Genomic DNA, 20,912 nt, shown 5'->3' on the forward strand with positions numbered 1-20,912 from the left:
GGCAGAGGAACACACATAGAATGCTGCAGAGTCACAGGTCAGGCAGCAGCAATGGAGGGAAATAAACAGTTGACGTTTTGGGTCTATGTTTCAAACTGGAAGCCTGCACCAGCAGTGTGCCACTGCTGTTTGTCATTTATATAAACAATATGGAAGAGAATGCAGGTAGCATGATTAGTAAATTTGTGGATGACACTAAAATTGGTGAAATAGAGGACAGTGAAGGTTATCCCACTTAGTTAGTGGGCTGAGGAATGGTAAAGTAACTCACAAAATACTAGAGGCACTCAACAGTTAAGCAGCATTTATGCAGTGTAATGGACGTTTGATGTTTTAGGTTGAGGTCCTTCTTCCGGAGTGAAAGATAGAGGGGAGATAGCAAGTATAAAGAGGTGAGGGAAAGAGGGGAGCAGGAACTGGCGAGGAATAATTGGATCCAGGAGATGGGGAGATGGAGGAGGGAGGAGTGGAAATAGCAACAGTGGGAGGTGATAGGTGGAAGTGACAATGGGCTATAGGTGATGGAATCTGATAGAGAAAGGTGAAACATGGAATAAATGGAGAGAGGTGGTGAATACAGACATGAATAGTGTGGGAAAGGAAACCAGTGGGAGCAGTGTGTGGACAATGGACAGACGGATCTTAATTCAGATGAAGCAGAGGTGTTTACTCCAAAATTCCAAAAGACAAATTGTTAGGGATAATGAGTGTGGGCATTCTATGTTGGCATTGGAAGTGTGGCAACACTTGTGGGTAGCCAAGCACAATCCTTGCTGATTTGATGCAAAATGACACATTTCACTGTATGTTCTGATGTACATGTTTAATGCCCCCTGCTGCCTGTAATGAATGTTATAGGAAGCAGAGGGCTTGAATTATAAGAGGCTGGATAGACTACAGCTTTTTCCCCCCTGGAGTATAGGAGGCTAGGGGGTTACACATATTTATAAATCATGAGGGTTAGATCATAGATATAGAAAGTAGTCAGTCTTTTTCTCTGGGTAGGGAAGAACAAACCTAGAGACCAGAGATTTAAAGTGAGAGGGGAATGATTTAAAAGGCAATTTAGGAGTAAACTTTTTCCCCCACACAGATGATGGTGCACATGTGAAATGATCTGCCAGAGGAAATGGTAGAGGTGAATACAATTATAACACTTAAGAGACATATGGACCGAGGAAAGGTTCAGCGGGATATCGGCCAAACACAAGCAAATGGGATTAGCACAGTTAGGAAACCTGGTTGGCATGGAGGATTTGGGCTTATTTTCCATGTTAGATATCTCTGACACTTTGAGATGACTTATTTGTAATAAGGGACATCAAATGATGATTTAGATATTGTCATTATGGAATGAGGGCATAAACTCAAAAATATTTAAAATTCAAATTAAAATTCAAATAGACCTTTATAGAATGAGAATAACATTTTGTCAATGATACAAATGCTCCTTCATCTCCATCACCTTAAAGAAACACCTCAGCTTAGCAACACAAGCAAATTATTCTAAAACAAAGTCAATTAAATCCAGTAAACAATATAGTTTCATCAATGACATTACATCTCTTTTCATTTCTGGACTAAACCACATTACAATAACCTTTCCAGCAACCAAATGTAATCTTGAGAATATCATTATAAGGCAATTCTGTTGTATACTAATAAACTTTACGTGACATCAACCAAATGAATTGTCCAATTTTAGTTATACTGAAACAAAGCCTAAACAACAACAACAACTAAAAGATAAAGATAAACTAAAAAGATAAAGATAAACTAAACAACAACTAAAAGATAAAGGCATTTTGCAGTGAACCAATTTATTCATAGCATCCTAAGAAACAAGAACATTCTTAAACAGTTTGATCCTTCAAGCATGCTCTGTTACATATTAAGATCATGGCTGATTCACTTCTTTCCTGGCCTTACCCCATGATCCACTATCGCTTTGCTGATTAATTAATATCTATCTCAGCTTTGAATATTTTCAAGGATTCAGCCTCCTCTGCTTCCTGTGGCAAGAAACTGCAAAGACTCACAAACCATTGAGAGGATATTTCTTTCTCAGCTCAGCCTTAAGGCAAGCTCCTTAACAATCCTAAATGCTTCAACAGGATTGCCTTTTACTTGTCTAATCCTGAATTACAGATGCACTCTGTTGCACCTTTCCTCACAAGACTGTCCCTCCTTGCCCAAAACCATTTTGGTGAACATTTCTGAAAAGCGTCCAATGATAATGAATTCTTAACACAGCCAAATCAAAACTGTTTGTAGTTCTCAGGATGTGGTCACAGTAGAGCCATGTCCATTTGCAGCAACGTGCCCCTGCTAAAAATAACTTCATTGATATGCTACATATTACAACATCTTTATAAATATATCACAGTTAAATATTTAAAACACGTTCACATTAGGTAGAATATTAAGAATATAAATATTTTTAGTTTTATTTCTGCATTAACTTATTTTCAGGCAATTCTAAGATATTATAGCAACAACTCACTTTGCCAGCTTTGGCTCATTTATGTTTACTTCATTAACCATGTTTTTGTTTCTGGGTCATTCACTAGTAACAGCACATTGAAATTTCCTTGAACAAATGATTATCGTTCTTCTATCTCACCAAATAGACACTTCCTTTCTCACAGAACAGAAAAAAAACGGAATCTTTAAATTTTGTGTCCTAATTCAATAAAGTTCCAGGAAATGAAAAGCACATTTATTACAGATTTATGTATGAAACAAAAGCTGCTAGTAAATGCTTCAGTGCTGTGAATTCCATCTTTTTGTTCTACTCACTAGTACACACACATACATAGAATTATCATAAACCATCATTTCAAATTGGGTATACACAGTTCTGACATTAGTTCTTGAAAAACAGATTACAACATTTGCAGAAATTCAGAGGTGAATAATTATCAATCTTCTTCAATACCTCATGCATTGAATAACCTAATACAAATGCATAAGTATTATTTCCTCAGCAGCAGGATAGATAACATGGGCCTGACCCATACTGAATAATGAGCTCCAGATTTAACCTCTGGATTGCCCAGAGTTAGTTCATCTCAAGAGAATGACAGCATGGTGTGCAGGAGAGAAACGGAAGTGAGGAGGTGTGATGGAACCAATTAGTCTTCTGGTTTTAATTTCTTTTCTGCAACTCTTGTTAGGAAGCATTTTGTCAGTGGACACAGCAGAAAGGCAAATCAATCTTGGCTATGATCTCCATAACCTACCATCTATTCCAATATTCTGACACTACCATCATGAAGCATAGTCATTTAGATTAATAATTAATTAGCTGCTGTATCAAGGATGCATGTCCACATATGGTATTCCCCAAGAAGAAAGTAAAAAAATTAAAAGCCTTTCTTCTTACTGCTGCAGTATGGATAGCTGCTATCCATAACAAGGGCTGAAATTCAATTAGCATTAATCATTAATAATAATCATAACTTTATTTATAGAGCACTTTTCATACACACAATACATCTCAAGGTGCTTTATAATGGAATAAAAGTACAAACGTGAAAATAAAGATAAAAAAATAAAAATAAACATGAAAAGATAATAAGATGTTAAAAGCAAGGTTAAATAATTCATTTTGAGCTGGTGTTTAAAAGTGTGAACTGAGTCCACACCCCTTGTAACTTTAGGCATTGAATTCTACAGTTTAGGAGAGTAGTTCTGAAAAGCTGACAATTATCTTTTGACGGAGATTGTTTAAATTTAAGAGACCGGTGACAGAAGACCTGAGACCTCAAGCAGGATTATAATATGAAAATGATTATGTGACGTACTCTGGTCCCAGCCCATTAAGAGCTTTAAAAAGAAGAGACTTTAAAATTAATTATAAAAGATACAGGAAGCCAATGCAGAGTAGCTAGTACAGGAGTGACATGTTCTCTTATCCTGATTTTGGTTAAAAGTCTGAAATGAGATGGTTTGTCAATAGATTACTTTTGAAGGCCAGTAGGAAGTGCATTGCAGTAATCTAATCTATTTGATATAAAGGCGTGAATTAGGTTTCCAGCATTAGTTTTTCCAGTTACAGAAATGAACGCACTGTACCTTAGCAATATTTATTAAGTGTGAAAATGCTGTTCTGGTCACTTACTTTATATGGGACCTAAAATTGAAATCTGAATCAAGGATAACACTCAGACCAGATATAGTACTTCTGATTTTACAAAGGTGCCAAGTTCCCAAGTTTATCAAGAAGATTGCCTCTTTCAGCTTTGGGACAACCAACAGTATTTCAGTTTTATCTTCATTTAGCTTTAGGAACTTATTGCTCATCCATTTGTTTATTGCAGCCATACCAGAAGTCAGAGAAGATAGGCTGTTATCATGAGGCTCGACTGAGACATAGAATTGTGTGTGATCTGCGTAACTGTGGAAATCAAGTTTAGGCTCTTTAAGGATGTCTCCTAAGGGGAGCATGTATACGGGGAACAGTTGACCATTTAAAAAATAATTGAACATTTTAAGGTTACAAGAAAATTTATTAGAATAGTGTAGATATCAACTTTCAGCGTTTGGATTTCTCTTTGTATAATATTTAAATGAAAAGAAAAACCTGCTGAAAATACCAAATGGCAAACTGAAAATTTAAGGCATCACAGTTTGAAGTGTGCTGAGGAACTAAAGACAAATGTGAAGCTGTACATTTTGTACAAAAAAACAACAGTAAAATGAAGAGAGAATTTTAAAGAATTTTAAGAACAGGATTTCAGAGACCTTGAAGGAGATGTTTAATGTTGAGCCTAAGTAAATAAAGCTGTATGTTGAAAAAAAAACACAACTTTGGTCACAAGTGGAGTACAGCATAAAACCTAAGCACTCCTTGACCAGTGAGCATCGACGATAATGATTTATGGAATACAACATTATTCTTATGATAAGTACCAAAAAGTGGAACGAAAGGAAAACTTTTATGTACTTGGTATCTTGGAGAGAGCATGAAAATCATTTAAATTGAAATGGATATGTATTTAACTGGGGAAAAGAGAACAGAGGAAATAACTATTTAATGATGCTACAATCCTTAAAGAGCTGGCATCAGTCCAGGCTAAATATGCCAAATGGCCTCACTCTATGTTACAATATAGCATATGGTAAACATTGTGAACCCTGTCTTTGTAGAAAAGCAACACATTATTCTAGAAAATTTCAATCTCGTTTGGCTCTTCTTATACTCCCCAATGGAGCAATTCCAGCCAAGGCAGGCTTTATGACAAACAAACAACGTATAGACACTAAACTAGGACATCAAAACTGCAAAACCATTAAACCAATGCAAGTAATTTATCAACCTGATACACACAGCAAATTTTTCCTATTAAGCATAGTTTTTGAAGGTGTTTTGCTTAGTATAAAGAGCAAACATAATTTTCTTCAAATACAGCAATTAGAAAATAAATAAGAGTGCCTTTGCAGAGTTGATTGGAGTTGACCATTGCCAGGACAAAAGAGCAAATTCCTGTTTTTCAAATATTCTGATGGTTAAATGTCCACCTGAGCTGGCTGTGTAGTTCAGTATCAGCACCTCCACCAAATACTGATCACACTGAGTTGACAGTACAGAAACAGATCAAGAATAGTTTTGCCATAAACCTCAAGCTTACTTCACCTGAACATCTTCTTCTATACCTTTCTTCATTACTTACTTATTTGAATTCTCTTTACACATATCTATGCTCTTTGCCTTGCCTAGGCAGGTTCCTGATTTTAGTGATTGTCCAAGTTAAGGGTTATCACATGAATTTCAAACCAAATTTATTGGTAAATATATTTATATCCTCAATTTCAGACTTGCTCACAAATAAAACATCTCCATACCTCTACCCACTCAAGTCCCTAGTTCTCTCACCTTACCATTTTATTTTTAAAAAAAAGCTCAAGACTATTTGATCATTGCTGATAGGTGCAAAACCTCTACACTGGTTATCATCGTAAATATTTTTAGCACTTCTTCAAAAACTTCTACATTCTTGTTGTACCATAGAAACTGGAAATATATGATCTACATGTGGTCCAACTAATATACATCCATTTTTGAAACAAAATCAGAATATACTGAAAATAATCAATTCAGGAAGTGGCATCACTTTTCAGATTTTCCACTGAAACGTAATGGCCTACCTGTTAGATGTTTCCAGCATTCTCTTTCTGCTTCAGATTTGATTTTGTGTTATTTGCTTTTGAATTGTTTTACACGTGGCAGATGCCCAGTATGAGGTACCAGTAGCAGAAATAGAAATAGATGGTGGGATCTAAGAAACACATACAAATTGCTGGAAGAACTCAGCAGGCCAGGCAGCATCTATAGAAAAGAGTATGGTTGTTGAGACCCTTCATCAGCATTGAAAAATAGTTGAGTTGGAGTAAGAAAGTGGAGGGGAGAGGAGGAAGAACCACAAGGTGATAAGTGAAACCCGGGGGGGGGGGGGGGGGAGTAAAGAGCTGGGCAGTTGATGGGTGAAAGAGATACAGGTCTGGAGAAGAGGAATCTGATAGGAGAGGACATAAGGCCATGGAAGAAAGAAAAAGGGAGAGGAGCACCAGAGGAAGGTGATAGATAAGTAAGGAGATAAAGTGAGAGAGGGAAATGGGAATGGGGAATGGTGAAGGGGGTGGCATTACTGGAAGTTTGAGAAATCAATATTCATGTCATCAGGTTGGAGATCACCCAGATAGAATATAATGTGCGCTCCTCTAACCTGAGTGTGTCCTCATCATGACAGTAGAGGAGGCAATGGACTGACATGTTGAAATGTTGAAATGAAATTAAAATGGGTGGCCAATGGAAGATTCTGCTTTCTTTCTTTACTTTTTCAATCTTTTTATTGAATTTCATATATAAAAAAAATAACATAATATTGAATAGGTTATAAGTGCACTAGACTTGAAGTTGAATTAGTAATAAGATAACAATATCTTATTAAAATATCAGCAAAAAAAAAGTACATTAATCAATCAAACCTATATTAGTTATACATGAAAAAGAGTAAGAATAATCATCAAAAGAAAAAAAAATTAAAAAAATACCAGAGAAAAAATATATAGTGAAAAAAAATTGAACCTAAACTAAACTAACATGGGCAGTTATAACAGTTTATATGTATATGATAGTGTCAAAAACTCCGGAACTCCATACCAGAACAAGAATAAAAAGAGAAAAGGTCTGGAAGAGGCCAAATTAATTCATATGAAAGTGTCGAATGAACGGTCCCCAGGTTTCTTCAAATTTAATTGATGAGTCAAAAATAGTGCTTCTAATTTTTTCTAAGCTCAAATAAGAAATAGTTTGAGAGAACACTGAAATGTGGTAGGAGGATTTACTTCTTTCCAATTTTGTAATATAGACCTTCTGGCCATTAATGTTACAAAGGTGATCATTCGTCTAACTGAAGGGGAAAACCGATTACCATCCTCATTTGGTATACCAAAAATTGCAGTAATAAAATGAGGTTGTAAATCAATATTCCAAATTGAGGAAATGATAGCAAATATGTCCTTCCAATAGTTATGTAAAGTGGGACATGACCAAAACATGTGGGTCAATGAGGCCACATCTAAATGACATCTGTCACATTGAGGGTTAATATGAGAATAGAATCGAGCAAGCTTATCTTCAGACATATGGGCTCTATGTACAACCTTAAATTGTATTAAAGCATGTTTAGCACATATAGAAGAAGAATTAACCATTTGTAAAATTTTTTCCCATTTTTCTGTTGATATATTATATTGAAGTTCTTTTTCCCATTCTTGTTTAATTCTACCTGATATTTCTGGTTGTATCTTCATAATCATATTATAAATAAGAGCCACTAATCCCTTCTGACAAGGATTCAAGGTAAAAATCATATCTGAAAAATCTATCAAAGTTGAATTGGGGAAGGATGGTAGAACTTTATGTAAAAAATTTCTGATTTGTAAATATCTAAAAAAATTAGATTTAGGTAACTTAAATTTGTTGGAAAGTTGGTTGAAAGACATCAAACTACCTTCAAAAAAAAAAGATCACGAAAACATATTATACCTTTCCTTTTCCATATGCTAAAAGCTTGATCTGTCAAAGAAGGTTTAAAAAAGAAGTTAAGTAAGATAGGGCTATCAAGAACAAAGTTTTTCAGAGTAAAAAACTTACGAAATTGAAACCAAATTCGTAATGTGTGTTTGACAATAGGGTTGGATATCTGTTTATTAACTAAATCAGCAGGAAGAGAAGAACCAAGAACGGAGAATAAAGAATATCCCTGAGCATCATTGCATTCTAAATTTACCCACTGTGGGCACAATGGTGAATCCAAATCTAATTTCCAATATATTAAGTTTCGAATATTATTCGCCCAATAGTAAAATCTAAAGTTAGGTAAAGCTAAACCACCATCTCTTTTAGATTTTTGTAACTGCCTTTTACTTAACCTGGGGTTTTTATTTTGCCACACAAATGAGGAAATTTTTGAATCAAAAAAAGATTTAGGAATAAAAATTTTTGAATCAAAAAAAGATTTAGGAATAAAAATTGGTAAGGTTTGAAATAAATATAAAAATTTCGGTAAAATCATCATTTTAATAGCATTAACCCGACCAACTAATGATAAGGATAAAGGAGACCATCTTGTAGTAAGTTGTTGAATTTGATGAAGCATAGGTAAAAAATTCAATCTGAATAAATCTTTATATTTCTTGGTAATTTTTATACCTAAATAAATAAAGTTATCAGTAACAACTTTAAATGGTATCCTGTCATTCAATAAAGTTTGCGCATTTAAAGGGAATAATTCATTCTTATCCAAGTTTAGTTTATAACCAGAAAAACTACCAAATTGAACCAACAAGGATAAAATAGCGGGAATAGACCTGTCAGGATCAGAAATATATAACAACAAGTCATCAGCATAAAGTGATAACTTGTATAACTTCTCATTACGGGTAATACCAAAAATATTAGGGGATTCACGAATAGCAATGGCTAGAGGTTCTAATGCGATATTAAATAATAAAGGACTTAAGGGAAAACCTTGTCTCGTACCACGAGATAATTGAAAAAAAGAGGATCTGTAATTATTTGTAAGAACAGAAGCAACAGGTTTATAATATATTAATTTAATCCATGATATAAAATTAGGACTAAAATTAAAATTTCTCAAGGCATTAAATAAGTATGTCCATTCAACTCTATCAAAAGCTTTTTCAGCATCTAATGAAATAACACATTCTGAGGTTATGGGTGAAGAAGTATAAATTATATTAGTCAATTTTCTAACATTAAAAAAGGAATACCGGTTCCTAATAAAACCAGTTTGGTCTGAAATAATTTGTGATGGTAACTTTTCTAATCTAATAGCTAAAATTTTTGTAAGAATCTTAGAGTCTACATTTAATAGCGAGATAGGGCGATAAGATGCACATAGAGTAGGATCCTTATCTTTTTTAAGAATTAGAGAGATAGTAGCTTCATAAAAAGACTGGGGTAATCTCTTCTTAGTAAATGCATCATTAAAGATTTCACATAACCAAGGGGAAAGCAAAGAAGAAAAAGTTATAAAAAATTCTATAATATAACCATCAGGACCAGGAGCTTTCCCCGAGTTCATTGATGAGATAGCCTCTCCTATTTCGGCCATAGAAATAGGAGCATCGAACAAGCTCCGATCTTCATCTGTCAGTTTAGGAATATTCAAATTGTTAAAAAAATTATCCATCATGGACAGATCGCCATCAAATTCTGATTGATATAAAGATTTATAAAAATCTTGGAAAGTATTATTAATTTCTTTATGATCAGTAGTCAGATTACCGTCTTGTTTACGAATTTTAATAATCTGTCGCTTAGTCGAAATAGCTTTTAATTGGTTAGCTAACAATTTACCAGTTCGATCACTATGAATATAAAATTGAGCCCTGGTCTTAATTAATTGATTCTCAATTGAAGAAGATAATAATAAGCTATGTTCCATTTGAAGCTCAACTCTCTTCTTATAGAGTTCTTTGGTAGGAGTCACGGAATAAATCTTATCAATTTCTTTAATCTTATCCACTAATAAAGCAATATCTAAATACCTTTGTTTTCTTTTACCGACGGAATATGAGATAATTTGTCCACGGATAAAAGCCTTAAAAGAGTCCCAAAGTATTCCTCTGTCAATCTCTTCGGTATAGTTTGTTGAAAAAAACAAGTCAATTCGCTGTTTTATGAAGGTGATAAATTCTGGATCTTGAAGCAAAGTAGCGTTAAGTCTCCAAGATCTAGTATTATTGAAAGAGTCCGAAATCTTGATAGATAACTTCAAAGGTGCATGATCCAAAATGGCAATAGAATCATATTTACAATCAGTAACATCTGTTAATAAATGATGATCAATAAGGAAATAATCAATTCTAGAATAACTGTGATATACATGTGAAAAAAATGAAAATTTTTTATCTTTAGGGTTCAAAAACTGCTATATTTCAGTAATTCCCGAATCAACCATAAAGGAATTAATAAGTAAGGCTGATCTATTTGGAAGAATTCGAATAGGTTTAGATCAAGGCCATTCAAACGAAATTGAGGGGTCTATAAAAATAGACACACCCCTAATTTTGGAGGTACAATTCGAGTGAAATTGTTGACCCTTCCAGAACCTAAAAAAGCGTTGATTATCCTCCCTCCTAATATGGGTCTCCTGTGCAAAGATATTAACATTTAGTCTATGGAATACTTTAAATATTTTTTTTACGTTTAATCAGATGATTTAAACCATTAGTATTCCAAGAGATAAAGTTAATAGACTTATCCATCATGCCAATATTAATTGTATATATCATAAAAGGTTAAAGACACATAACCCATATTTCAGGAAGAAGGAAAAATAATTCAGGAGCAACCGGAGAACATGACACTTCAACAATATTAATAATCTAAAGTCGGCCCATAAACTAAAAGCAAAAAAATAAAAAGCAAAAGCGTGAAAAAAGATCCCTACCCCCTCCCCCACGAAAAAAAGCCAAGTGGCAGCGCACAAACTAATACTAATATTACCCCCATTTCAAGATGGCAACTCCATGAAAAGAAAAAAAAGACTATATAACACCCAGATATAAATACAGGGTTGTAAGAAGAAAGAATATATATCAATCAAAATGAAAAAATAATATAATAAAGCAAAAGATCATTAATAAAAAAGGATAAACATTAAAGTTTAAAATAGTGTAATATGCCTAAAAAAAAAGATTCCATATTCAAATACAAGAAAATGACGTTTCAAAAATAGAGACTTATGGGAAGAAGAAATGACATTTTGAAAAAACCATATTACAGAATATAAATGTAAATTCACCAATCTATTAAATTTTTTTTTAAAAAAGGTCATCAAAATAGGATTCAATAATCACTACAATATATAAAAAAAGGTCCAAAAATCCAAAACATTCGTCCCATTTTCAAGTACAAGCAAAGAAATGCTTATGGAAAGCAAAGTCTTATGGGAAGAAGAAACGACATCTTAAAAAATAAATCATTATTACAGAATATTAACGTGTATATCCAATTCAGAGGAAAAAAATTAAGAAAAAAGACATTATAGTAAAATTAGAAGAGCATCTATAAACCATGATAATAAAAAAAACCCAGGTCTACAGACCAAAGTAAAAAGCTATACCGCAGCTTCATAAGTTAAAGCCCAAAACGAAATGGCATCTTCTCTCCAAAAATTCTTCAACATAACACGTAGTTCAACTTGTACTAGAAGACCGATATTCTTCGACGAATTTCTTCGCTTCTTCCAGAGTATTAAAGAAGCGCTGACTGTCATCACTCAACGTAATTCTGAGATTCACTGGGTATCTTAAAGCTTGTTTAAGTCCAGTCGAATGAATCTCTGCCATCACTGGTTTAAAAGCGATTCTCGCCTTCATCACTTCAAATGAATAATCTTCAACAATACGAAACTTGATGTTTCTGTGAGAAATCATACCTTTCTGACGAGCTAATCGGATTAAAAGCTCTTTCTCCCGAGGATAATGGAGGCAAACTATCACAGCTCGTGGCTTGTCTCTCGAGGTCGAAAATCTCGAAACTCTGTGGGCACGATCAATAGTAGGTTTAGCCCGCAAAGCGTCCTCGCCAAAAATTTCCCACAATAAGTTAGAGAAATATTCAGTTAAGTCACCAGACTCAACATTTTCGGGAAATCCGATAATTCGCAAGTTCTGTCTGCGAGATCGGTTTTCAAGATCGGTGATTTTAAACTTATTCCGCTCCACTATTTTAGCGGTCGACCGTACCTTCTTCTCCAAAGTTTCAATAGTACGTATTTTTTCACAAATTAACTTGCCAAGAGCCACAAACTTTTCTTCATGCCGTTCAATATCTGCTGACTGCGATTGAAGCTTGGTATCAAACGATCTAATGACTTCTTCAAGCTCAGACATTTTCGCAGTAAGCTTATTTTCCAGACTTGCAAGTTTAGTATCCAGAAGACTGGAAATTGCCTCAAGAGATGGAGGGTCTTTAGACGATTTCTTAGATACAGACATTTTAAGTTTGAAAAGATTAAATCAAGTATTATTTTAGAAAAGTAAATGGTAAATATCAACCCATGTAATTAAGTATGAAAAGATTTGATTAAAGGGTGATTATAGTTTAAAAAATGAAGAGCGTCTAAAAGGCAGATGTCTACGTCGCCATCTTGAAAAACTGATTCTGCTTTCTCAGGCAGACGGAGCATAGGTACTCAGCAAAGCGGTCTCCCAATCTGCATCGGATATCATCGTTTTACAAGAGGCCATGACGGAAGCACAGGATACAATAGATGACCCCAACAGATTCACAGGTGAAGTGTCATCTCACCTGCAAGGACTGTTTGGGATCCTGAATGGTAGTGAGGGAGGAGGTGTAGCAGCAGGCGCAGCACTTGCTCCAGTTGCAAGGATAAGTGCCAGGAGGGAGAACAATGGGGAGAGACAAATGGACAAGGCAGTCACATAGGGAGTGATCCCTGAGGAAAATAGAAAGTGGGGAGAAGATGTGCTTGGCACTGGGATCCCACTTGAGATGGCAGAATTATGGAGAATTATGTGTTAGATGTGGAGACCGAGAGCTGATAGGTGAGGACAAGAGGAACCATATCCCTGGTAGGGTGGCGGGAGGATGAGGTGAGGGCAGACGTTCGCTAAATGGAAAAGATGCGGTTGAGGGCAGCGTTAATGATGGAGTAAAGGAAGCCCCTTTCTTTGAAGGAGGAGGACATCTTCTTAGCTCTAGAATGCAAAGGTTCGTCCTGACAGCAGGTGTGACAGCTACTGAGGAATTGAGAGAAGGGTATGGCATTTCTACAAGTAACAGGGTGGGAAGAGGTAGAGATCAGGTGGCTGCGTGAGTCAGTGGATTTATAATGGATGTCAGTAGATAAGCTGTTTCCAGAGAAAGATTCATCAAGATTGAGAAAGGGGAGGGAGGTGTCGGAAATGGATCAGATTAATTTGAGAGCAGGGTGGAAGCTGGAGGCAAAGTTGTTGGAAGTCGACAAGCTCTGCATGGGACAGGACACACCACCGATGCAGTTGTTGATGCAGCATAGTTAAAGTTGGGAAGTGATACCAGTGTAGGCTTGAAGCACAGACTGCTCCATGTAGCTGACAAACAGGCAAGATAGCTGGGACCCATGTGAGTGCCCATGGCTACCCGTTTTGTTTGAAGGAAGTGGGAGGAGCCAAAGGGATAATGATTAAGAATGAGGACGTTCTGCCAGACAGAGGAGAGCAGTGGTGAAGGGGAACTAGTTCAGTTCAGTGTCCAGAAAGAAATGGAAAGCTTTGAGGCCTTCCTTTTGAAGCTTTCCAGTAATGCACCCCCAATCACATTTCCCTCTCTCACCTCATCTCCTTACCTGCCTATCACCTTCCTCTGGTGCTCCTCCCCCTTTTCTTTCTTCCATGGCCTTCTGTCCTTGCCTTATCAGATTCCCCCTTCTCCAGCCCTGTATCTCTTTCACTAATCATCTGCCCAGCTCTTTACATCACCCTTCCCCCCTTTTGATTTCACCTATAACCTTGTGGTTCTTCTTCCCCTCCCGCACTTTCTTCATCTGACTCATCATTTTTTCCAGTCCTGATGAAGGGTCTCAGCCCGAAATGTCAACTGTACTCTTTTCCATAGACGCTGCCTGGCCTGCTGAGTTCCTCCAAGATTTTGTGTGTGGCTTGGATTTCCAGCATCTGCACATTTTCTCTTGTTTGTGATGGCGGCACATAAGAGGCTTTTAAACAGACACTCGAATATGGATCACATCCAGGCAAAAAGAGAATATGTTAAATTTGGCACTGTGTTCAGCATACACATCATGGGCCAAAGGGTCTGTTCTGTGCTCTGACCAATGTTCCTTGCATTTTGTACAAGTTCAATAACCCAAGTAGATTACATCAGAGGTTGAATAAGCTCAGCAGGCTAGCCACCAAAAGCATGGTAGTTTTTAAATCAGTAGTATTGAAACAGATAGATTCCCATAAAAAATACACCAATGATTGTCATTTCAGTTCTCATAAGGTATTGAAAACACAAAACAAAATTCATCCTGTCAAATTTAATTGAAAAATCAAGCTGGGAAGGAGAGGTACAATCTCCTCCCCAAGAACCTGGAAGATTTATGAGTCCCAGTAATAATGTAGACAGCAATATGCAAGACATTTGAACTGTGAAACAAATAATAAGAGACAAACTTTATCAATGAATGTTACTGAATTGCAGTAAAACTTGTAAGTTACAAGCTATTTGAAGAATGCGATCAGTTGTAAATCGCTTTATTTTCAAAATGATTATTTTTATGAGCTATAAACCTTTTCAATTTAATGCAGAGTTCTGATTTCAAGCGGAAAACAGGTACATCCTTGAGACACAAGCATGTAAGCATTCAATCTCAAAAAAGGCTTCTCAGCTGCTATGTTGCTAGCTTTATAAAAAGATTCCCATTTCATGAAAGCTGTTTCCCTATAATAAACCTGGTGCCTCACATGAACCTACTTATTTAGTAATATGGTTCTAAAAGGGTTCAGTGCATTATATCATCCGTTGTTCAGAACATAACAGAATCGTCATTTTCCAAGCCTTTCTTCTATATTTAATCATGGCATTCATTTGCAATTTTGTCAGCTATACTTTTTTTAGGATTTTCTATTTATACAGTATGTGCAGCAGCTACTCAAACCAACCAACACCACATTGAAACTAAGCACAGGTGGGGGGAGTTAATCCTGTATGACTTACTTTCCATTAAATCCAAAAACAAGGTTTCAAAGTTGAAGAAAATATTCAATCCTTTATTAAGAAACTAGCAAAACAATCTTGATGTGATAAAAACTAATGAAACTAAAACTTGCGATATAACAAAATAAACAGTCTCAGAGTATTAAAAGTACTTCAGGTTTCTTCAACATAATTAAGCACTTAGGCAACTTTAAGTGAAGTTAAACAGTCAACACAAAAGATATCATTCCCAGCTGTTTCAAACTCTGACTAAAGACAAAAGTAACTAAAACTCTTCGCTTCTACCATCCCCCACCCACATGACTAACTACCACAGCAAACATAATAAATGTGCAATGCAAAATACAATGTGGATAGAAAACAGATAAATGGCTCCTACACTACGTGTTATGGAAACCTGGAAAATAGTTGGAAGCATTTTCAGATTGTACAGCCATAACCTATTAGTTAATAATTGATCCAGTTTGTAAGATTTTGTTTTGCCTTTAGCTCTAACCTCTCAGCCTGAGTTGTATGAGCAAAGAAATGTAACCAGATGATTCAGAACCAATGAATCTATCAAATAAAGTTTACAACTTACTATGTAGCATTATGGGACAGAGCTTTATTGTCAGATTAGTACAGAATAAGGTCTAAATTCCTAAATTGAACAGGACTCTGTAAAAGCCAGATCTTAGAATTGCATTCATCTTAGATCACCAAGACAAAAGAAAATCATCCAAGTTCTTTAGAATGTACAGGAAAGACTTAATTGTACTATTATCCTAATGTTGTAGAAATGTGATTTTAAAAGTTTTTATTTTGAAAGGAAACAAAAGAGAAAGAACTTTATATGTAAAAAATATTAGATTAGAAAAAATAAAATAAACACATTACAATAAATAAAAAATATTTTCAATTCTGACTTCAGAAAATAAATCATCCCAAGGCCGATCCTGAATCATAGAATTTAAAAAAATAAAAATAGTAGACCACACAGGTCAACCTGACATTTTACTTCAGTATTATTTATCTTCACCCCATAACCCCGATTCCACTCACATCCAAAAATCCATCATCTTGAAAGTCCACAGCCTTCTTGGGTAGAAAATTCCAATCAATACCTTCCATATGAAGAAATTCATTCTCAGTCTTTGGTGGCTGAATTCTTACTTAGATCTCTCGTTCTAGAAATTCCAGCCAGGGTAAGCATCAAGGGAAAGCACCCCCCCCAAACCCCAGCAAGCCCTTTAAGAGTTTTGTTATCTTCCCATAGCTATAATTTCTTCCAAACTCAAGAGTACAGGATGAATTTGGCTAGCTTACCTTGATACAACAAATGGACCATCATTTTAATGAGTCTTCATTGCACCCTCTTTATTAGAAGTATTAAGTTTCCTTAAGTAGGGGACCAGATCTAGACGAGAGTATTCCATAGTATTCCTGATAGGGTCTCACCGGGTCTCATCATTCCAGCAAAGGATTCTTATCCTTGCACACAAATCTTCTTGAAATAAAGGCTTAATTGGCTTCATAATTGCTTGCTCCTCCTGATACAAATTACTGGTGCTGTTTGTGAATCACTGGATCACCAGCACTGAACTATACAGCATCCCAGAGTAGTAGCAGCCTCTCAAACCAAAAATCACATGTTTATTCCTACTGTTTAGTTTTTCTTTATAAAGCAATCTTCAATCGACACCAGTCTACTCTCTGTTCCAGAAGATATGACTGTTTAATCCTCTTTTATCAAAGGCCTTCCGAGTCCAAATCATACCCAATGCTTCACCTTTAGCTGTTCTAATTATATCCTCAAAAAAATTCCAAAGGATCTGTCAAACATGTCTTCCTTTCATAAATCCAAGATAATTCTGCTCAATGTTGTTATTATTTTCCTGGCTTCATTAATAATAAATTCCAGCATCTTGGAAGCAAAAATTCTCCACTTATTCAGAATATAGTTAGAACAGTGCTGAGGCACTGCTGACTTTATACAAGGAATTCCTATCTTGTTTCATAAAAAAAACAAGTGATTGCCTTGCAGACCAATAGTTTAAACCTGTAGAACAATACTTTATCAATGGAAGAGGACTGTCTGCAAATAATTTTGAGATTATGTCCTGTTTCTAGCACTATCAAATTATTTACTGTGTTTGTGATTAAGATCGCTATATAATTAGCTAAAGTTTTTGCAGAAGCCAACTAGGGCCATTATTCAAATTTGTGCCAAAATCTATCTTTGTGAGATGTTACAATACATGAAAATAAAATGCTACAACTGTCAGAGATGTTTCTTTCCACTAAGAGATTGAGCTGCGTGTCCTTGACTAATATAACTAAGTGCAACAAGACCATCAAAGTTTAGCCTTGTGAATGGCTGCAAATGTGGGACATCCAGGGATACTCTCTCCAAGGTTCTATCAATTACTCTGTGGAAAACACACAAAATGCCGGTAGAACGCAGCAGGCCAGGCAGCATCTATAGGGGAAGCACTGTTGACGTTTCGGGCCGAGACCCTTCGTCAGGACTAACTGAAAGGAAAGATAGTGAGAGACTTGAAAGTAGGAGGGAGAGAGGAAAATGCGAAATGATAGAAGACCGGAGGGGGTGCAGTGAAGCTGAGCGCCGGAAAGGTGATTGGCAAAAGGGATACTGAGCTGGAGAAGGAAAAGGATCATGGGACGGGAGGCCTAGGGAGAAAGAAAGAGTGAGGGGAGCACCAGAGGGAGATGGAGAACAGGCAGAGTGACGGGCAGGAAGAGAGGAAAAAAAAAGGAGGGGGGAAAAACTAAATATATCAGGGTTGGGGTAAGAAGGGGAGGAGGGGCATTAACAGAAGTTAGAGAAGTCAATGTTCATTCCATCAGGTTGGAGGCTACTCTGCTGGCATATAAGGTGTTGTTCCTCCAACCTGAGTGTGGATTCATCTTGACAGTAGAGGAGGCTATGGATAGACATATCAGAATGGGAATAGGACGTGGAATTAAAACGTGTGGCCACTGGGAGATCCTGCTTTCTCTGGCGGACAGAACGTAGGTGTTCAGCAAAACGGTTTCCCAGTCTGCGTTGGGTCTCACCAATATATAAAAGGCCACACCGGGAACATTGGACGCAGTATACCACACCAGCCGACTCACAGGTGAAGTGTCACCTCACTTAGAAGGACTGTCTTGGGCCCTGAATGGTGGTGAGGGAGTAAGTGTAAGGGCAGGTGTAGCACTTGTTCTGCTTACAAGGATACGTGCCAGGAGGGAGATCGGTGGGAAGGGATGGGGGGGATAAATGGACAAGGGAGTCGCATTGGGAGCGATCCCTGCGAAAAGCAGAAAGAAGGGGAGAGGGAAAGATGTGCTTGGTAGTGGGATCCTGTTGGAGGTGGTGGAAGTTACAGAGAATTATACGTTGGACCTTCACTATACCAAATGGGGTGATGGGTGGATGGGGTGAGAGCAGATGTATGGGAAATGGGAGAGATGCGTTTGAGAACAGAGTTGATGGTGGAAGAAGGGAAGCCCCTTTGTTTCAAATCTCGTATTATCTTTCCTTTCAGTTAGCCCTGACGAAGGGTCTCAGCCCGAAATATTGACAGTGCTTCTCCCTATAGATGCTGCCTGGCCTGCTGCTTTCCACCAGCATTTTGTGTGTATTGCTTGAATTTCCAGAATCTGCAGATTTCCTCGTGTTTACTCTGTGGAAAAGTTGCTTTTTGGATCCTCTGCGAGACCAAAATCAGCAAAGGATTCCAGACCTCATAGATTCCAATAGGGATTGTAGTGCTTCATATACAGATGCAAAGGAGAGGCGCAAATTACTGTTTAAAATTATATTTTGCTTATTGTTAACTATTAAGTTTCTTAGTTAACTGTATTTCCAAATAATATACTTTTGGATTATTTACAGTAATTTTAACAGGTTTTAAAATGTTTCTGCAAGCCACAGCTTTTCCTTCTTAGCTCCACAAAAATGCAGATTGACTTGCCGTATATTTCTAAAAAATTTTCTATTCTTATTTCAGAATTTCTGCACCAGTATTTTTAAAGCTTTTATTCTGTAGGAGCAAGTTCTACGTTGTGGATGTAACCCAAGACTGAATTTCATAAGAAAAAAAGTTGACAGAATTTTACCAATTCTGCAAAAAGACCAGAAGAACTAGAAGCAGAATTGGGCCATTTGGCCTATCAAGTCTGCTTCAGCATTCCATCATGGCTGATTTGTTATCCCTATCAACCCCATTCTCCAGCCTTCTCCCCAAAACCTTTGATGTCCTGAATAATCACGAACCTATCAAGCTCCATCTTATATACACCCAATGGCCTGCACAGCCATCTGTGGCAAAGAATTCCAAAGATTCACAGCCCTCTGAGTAAAGAAATGTTTCCTCATCTGTCCTAAATGGACGTCCCTCAATTCTGAGGCTGTGCCCCCTCGTCCTAGGTCCTCCCACTATAGGAAATATCCTCTCCATATTAATTATAGGTTTCAATGAGACCACTCTCATTCTTCAAAACTTCAGGGAGTACAGGCCCAGAGCCATCAAACGGATCCTCAAATGCGAATTCTTTCATCTCTGGGATCATTCTTGTGAACCTCCGCTGGACTCTCTCCAACACCAGCATATCATTTGTGAGTTAAGGGGCCAAAATCTGCTCATAATAGTCTATGTGCAGTCTGAACAATGCTCTATAGAGCCTCAGCATTATATCCTTGCTCTTGCACCCTAGTCCGCTTGAAATGAATGCTAATATTTCATATGCCTTCCTTACCACTGACTCAATCTGCAAGTTAACCCTCAGGGAATCCTACACGAGGATTCCCAACACGAGGAAATCTGTAGATGCTGGAAATTCAAACAACAACACACACAAAATGCTGGTTGGAACACAGCAGGCTAGGCAGCATCTATAGGGAGAAGGTCTTGGCCCGAAACGTCAACATCGCTTCTCCCTATAGATGCTGCCTAGCCTGCTGTGTTCCACCAGCATTTTGTGTGTGTTGTTGCGAGGATTCTCAAGCCACTCTGCACCTCTAATTTCAGAATTTTCTCCCCATTTACAATATAGACCACACCTTCATTCTTTCTGTCAAATTGCATGATCATGCACTTCCCTGCATTATATTCCACTGACCTACTTCTTGCCCATTCTCCCAATCTGTTCCCTGCATACACCCTGCTTCCTCAACATTATCTACCCTTCCACCTATCTTTATGTCATTTGCAGACTTAGCCACAATCCATTAATTCTTTAATCCAAATCACTGACATACTACGAGAAAAGAATGGATCCCAATACCACCCCCTGCGGCACACCACTAGTCTTTGGTAGCCAACCAGTAAAGGTATCCTTTACTGGTCTCCTGCCAATCAGCCAATCATCTATCTGTGCTATCACTTTTCCCATAATACCATGTACTTTTATTCTGTAAAGCAGCCTCATGTGCAGCACCTTGTCAAAGGCCTTCTGAAAATCTAAATAAATAACATCTACTGACTCTCCTTTGTCTATCCTGCTTGTTATTTCTTCAGAGAATTTCAACAGATTTGTCAGGCAAGATCTTCCCTTTAGAAAACCATGCCGCCTTTGACCTATTTTATGATGAGCCTTACTTAGATTTTCAGAAACCCTTTAAAAGACCTACAAAATGAAGGTAGACATTCAATAATAAAAATCT

The 20,912-nt window shown here is 36.8% G+C and overlaps 1 protein-coding gene across 3 annotated transcripts in view; it reads right to left on the minus strand.

The window, feature by feature from the left end:
* efl1 (elongation factor like GTPase 1) overlaps positions 1–20,912 on the minus strand; it is a 291,123-nt gene that overhangs the window by 128,637 nt on the left and 141,574 nt on the right. The window lies entirely within an intron of this gene.

Source organism: Hypanus sabinus, chromosome 28, assembly GCF_030144855.1.
Source record: "Hypanus sabinus isolate sHypSab1 chromosome 28, sHypSab1.hap1, whole genome shotgun sequence".
In the NCBI taxonomy this organism is placed as follows: domain Eukaryota; kingdom Metazoa; phylum Chordata; class Chondrichthyes; order Myliobatiformes; family Dasyatidae; genus Hypanus; species Hypanus sabinus.